The sequence below is a fragment of the Lactuca serriola genome, chromosome 9 (assembly GCF_051521515.1).
Source record: "Lactuca serriola cultivar US96UC23 chromosome 9, Lser_US96UC23_V15, whole genome shotgun sequence".
Taxonomy (NCBI): domain Eukaryota; kingdom Viridiplantae; phylum Streptophyta; class Magnoliopsida; order Asterales; family Asteraceae; genus Lactuca; species Lactuca serriola.
This window is the reverse complement of record NC_136416.1, coordinates 74,763,308-74,767,391: the sequence shown is the minus strand read 5'-3', so window position 1 is coordinate 74,767,391 and position 4,084 is coordinate 74,763,308. Positions and strand designations below refer to the sequence as shown.

At 33.2% G+C, this 4,084-nt stretch overlaps 1 long non-coding RNA gene across 1 annotated transcript; it reads right to left on the bottom strand.

Moving 5' to 3' along the window:
- Positions 1–1,021: 1,021 nt before the first annotated feature.
- Positions 1,022–3,847, bottom strand: LOC145073725 (uncharacterized). Its single transcript, XR_013691518.1, has 4 exons — positions 3,521–3,847; positions 2,717–2,810; positions 1,489–1,580; positions 1,022–1,153 (listed from the first exon to the last, which is right to left on the bottom strand). It is a non-coding gene; the product is annotated as an uncharacterized LOC145073725 (long non-coding RNA).
- Between the last annotated feature and the right edge of the window lie 237 nt (positions 3,848–4,084).

The following is a 4,084-nucleotide window of genomic DNA, read 5'->3' as shown; positions in this document are numbered from 1 at the left end:
AAATACATCAAGACTTCAAGCCACATAAAAGGTATGTTTCCCTAACTAGTATATTATATGGTTTATGTCAAATGCATGCTAGTTATAGGTTTAATGCCTTGGAAACCATTTGCATGTATAATTAGTGAAAACATAGATCCAAGGTATTTAGGGTTGTATGTGCACCATAAGATGTTGTATTATACCAAAACCCAACAAAATCCTATGAAATAAAGAAGATAATGGGGATGGGTAATTGGGTTGATTACTTGATGGTTGAATATAATAATTATATTATTGTGGGTCGAAAACCCTATATGCTCACCAAACTCCCAAACCTGACCCACTAAGTTTGTTTTGCATTACAGGTAATGGCAAAAGAGTATAAGTTGCTGGACTTGATGAGAGATTTTGGATTATAGATCAGTAGTTATAAATGACTATTATAGGGTCTATTTTTGCTATTTATGCATTTGGTCTGTATCGGAACATGAAATCACGAGACTTTGTTATTTAATGAAAATACATTTATCTAAATAAATGCAATGATAAATTTTTATCATATTTTGTTTTGGGAACAAATTCCTCAACTGTTTTCTTTAAAAGATTACTCTGATTTTAAAAACAAAGCATAAACAAATCGGTCTTTTCTGGCCGTGAAATTGGGGATGTCACAATGCATATGCCTATGTATACATTTATATGCATATGCATTTGCGTCATATTAATATGTATATGTTTGTATGCATATTAATATGCATATACATATGCATATATATATATATATATATATATATGTATGTGTGTGTGTGTGTGTATATATATACACACATTTATGCATAAGTGCACATGTATACATGGATGTAATTGTATAAGTGCATGTATATGTTCATGCATATACATATGGATATATGGACGTGCATAAGTGTACATTGATATGTGTGTGTGTGTGTGTATATATATATATATATATATATATATATATATATATATGTGTGTGCATATTAATAATAAAAAAAACATACTTTTTTGCTTCTTGTTGGGGATGATCCAAAGGACACCAAAATAGATCATCACCAACTTTGTTTTTTGTTTGACAATTAAGCCTCATTATGTGGCATGATTTGGACAAGAGATGAAGCAGATGATGACCATTTTTTGATAAAACTGAATCCTACATAAAGAAAATGGATATGAAATTGATATAAACTCATAATGATTTAAATATGATTTGAAAATTTATATAAATTTATTTATATATCATGAATGAAATCTGCATGATATGCTCTAGGAAAAGTGATGAAAATTTCACCAAGTAGTTACACGAGTTTATAAACCAGGTGTCACACCCCCGGCCAAGGCGGAACACGCCGGGAGTGGGACTAAGTTCATGGATCACAGATAAACTGAATATATAGCACAAATACAATGATAAACAAAATTGCATTTGTATTCCCTCATTAAATTTGAATACAAGGTTCTTACAGATAATAATAGTACACTAGTTACCTTAAACAGGTAAGCAGATATCAAAAACAAGCTAGCTAGGTCGTCTGTAATCCACAGCTAATCTTCTGTCTGAACGCCTGGCTAATGATCCCCTAAGAATACATGTAATTTTGAAAGTCAACATAAAGGTTGGTGAGTGTCACAGGTTTTTTGCTAACCGCAATAATATTTTTAAAAAGTCCAAAAAGTATTTTCTTTATATGTATAACAACAGTTAAAACAATGTTTGAAATGAGTCTTTAAAAGCCAAAATGTATAGTTTGTATAACTAAAACCATACGTGAAACTATGTTTGTAATGAATCTTTGAAAGCCAAAACGTTATGTTCCATAAGTAATTCCATACTTAAAAATCATTTTGAAAACAACTAAGTCCATGGTTGTACGGGTAACAAATAAAGTTTTCTGCCAAGGTTGTAATTAACAACCGCAGATACGGATAAACAGACATACGGATATACGAATAAAGTTATCTGCCAATGTTGATCTTAACAACCGCAGATACGGATAAACAGATAAACAACAAGTATATTTGGTAAGTGTACACGTAAAGTGTATGATACTTGTTTAAATAGTTGATAAAACTTTGAGTAGAAGCACATAACAAGCCTAAGATACGAGCTCTATAAATCGTATAAATATATAAACTTATATATTTTTGTGTATGTATGAGGTATAATTAGACTACCAAGTTGATAACCGGCTATACAGTCATAGCACAAATTTTGTCGGAATGTATATGTTATTTTTATTAGTTGTATTATCTTAACAACATAACATATGAAGCTAATGAGGTTTAAAACGATTTTATTTACTTAATATGTAAGCGTTTAAACAAATATTTCTAAAACTGGTAAAGTATTTACACAAAAAAACGATTTTTTTGTTTGTGTATTTTGTATTATAAATATTACTTAGTACACGTACTACCATGCATAGACGAGGGCCAGACATGAAACACCGAGGGCATGATCATTTTGGCAATTAAGTTGTTCTGAAATCCAACAATCTGTGCGACATTTCAAACCAGATTCCCCGTACCGTAAGTAGTAGCGTAATAAATACTATTTTTGTGTGATTTATATTGCATATAAACGGTGGTGTTGTTTGTTTAAACAAAGTATTTAGAAAATAGGTATATACTAGATATACAAGTACTACATGTATTCCCCCCCCCCCCCCCCCCCCCCCCCCCCGAAATTATGTAAAATTGGGGCCGTAACACTCACCTTAACGTGTGGTTGATGATTTGTTTCGAGTATTTGACGCGAGAAACCGAGAAGTGTTGCTTTGATAACGAACCGTCGAGATTTATTTAGTTTCCTATGAAATTTAATATAAATTAATATGTGGAGGGTTGTTTGGTAATTTAACCAAAGCATAAGGTTCATTCATTAGTTTAAATAAATCAATTGGGACTACTTTTGTCAATACTTTTCAAATGAGGGACTAAAATAATTTATTTAAATTATAAGTTTGAGTTTTAGATTTATTTGGCAAATAAATCACAAAGAGGGGTTAAACTTAAATAAATAATTAATTGTTTCGGTTCTAGGAGTTGTCTCACAAAATATTTCCTAGGGAGGGGTGTGTTGTCCACTTTTTAATTGAAGTTTCATTAAACTAGGACTTTATTTGAAAAGATTTCTGGAAATAGGTCATAAACATTATTTTGGTAATGGAAGTTTGACATTCTAGGACCTAGTATGCAAGGAATTTTCGAAATGGGTTTCCAACAATAAATTTGAATTCAACTTTGAAAGGAACAGGAAGCCTGTTCGTCGAATTTCATGTATAATAAAAATAAATGATTAAATAAAGAGTTTTGGCTCTATTTTGTAAAGAATTTTTGAGGTAGGATAGTTTTGGAACATTATAAAAGGAGGTTTGAACAATGGCTATCTCATTCACGTACACAGGAGGGTATCCTCCTGGTTCTTCGTCCTCGTAAACAACCGAAAAAAATGCGATGGTCCTGTGATCGTTTGTTTGATCAAAGAATTACAAGGGTAAGGAAACTGTTTGGAGATTACCTACAACCGTATGGGTGGCTGGAGGTGGCGGAAGTCGGTGGCGCAAGGTGGCAGCGACGGTGATGCTGTGAAGATGGAGGAAGTTCGGCAGCCTCCTGCTGCCGGTTTTTCTTGCTTTTTTTTTTTAATGGTGAGTTCGAAGGTAAAGGGGGCTGAGGGACTTCACAAACGGAAGTAAGGTAGTAATGGGAGGTGTTTGGTGGTGGTTTTTCAGTTAAATAGAGTGATGGCAGTGGGTGTTCGGTGGTTTCTTGGTTGTTTAGAGTGTACCCGAGATAGAGAGATATAGAGTGAGAGAGTGGTCAAGAAGAAATGGCTGATGAATGGTGTTACACCCTCATTTGTACTATCTTGGTGAAACTTATACACAAAGGAGTGGGAGGGAAGAAAAGGCACGTGGCTTTGATACAAGATGGAAGAAGATTTTTTGGAGTCTATCCTCCCATATGGGCCCCACATGGGGTTATACCTCCATTACATTTCCAAAACACACAAAATCGGATGTATCAGTATTAGTGCATCGAGAATATTTTTCAAAAGTACCGTTAGATAAGATTTAATTTA